This window comes from Halyomorpha halys, unplaced genomic scaffold (assembly GCF_000696795.3).
Source record: "Halyomorpha halys isolate HHAL.00 unplaced genomic scaffold, Hhal_1.1 Scaffold3050.1, whole genome shotgun sequence".
Lineage (NCBI taxonomy): Eukaryota > Metazoa > Arthropoda > Insecta > Hemiptera > Pentatomidae > Halyomorpha > Halyomorpha halys.
In genome coordinates this window covers 4,572-4,870 of record NW_027106239.1, presented here as the reverse complement: position 1 = coordinate 4,870, position 299 = coordinate 4,572, and positions in this window count along the sequence as shown.

Below are 299 nucleotides of genomic sequence, written 5' to 3'. Positions count from 1 at the left end.
CAGGTAGGTTGTCTTGACTTGTTCTTTGCTCATTTATTATCATTTTATATCTTTATTATTACTTATTTATTTAAAATTATTATTTTTTCATGACGTTTATTTAATCTCTATTTTTTTTCCTTCCCCTTATTGCTTTTGTTTTATGTACATCTCCTGTACTTTTCTAAATGTATATTTTACGTATTTTTATAAAAAAATTTTACTCTTGCCATTGTTACTTATTTTTATTCTTATCATTGTATTTTTATTCTTATCATTGTATCATTTTGTATATTTTTAGCCCTGATGAAGCCCTACAA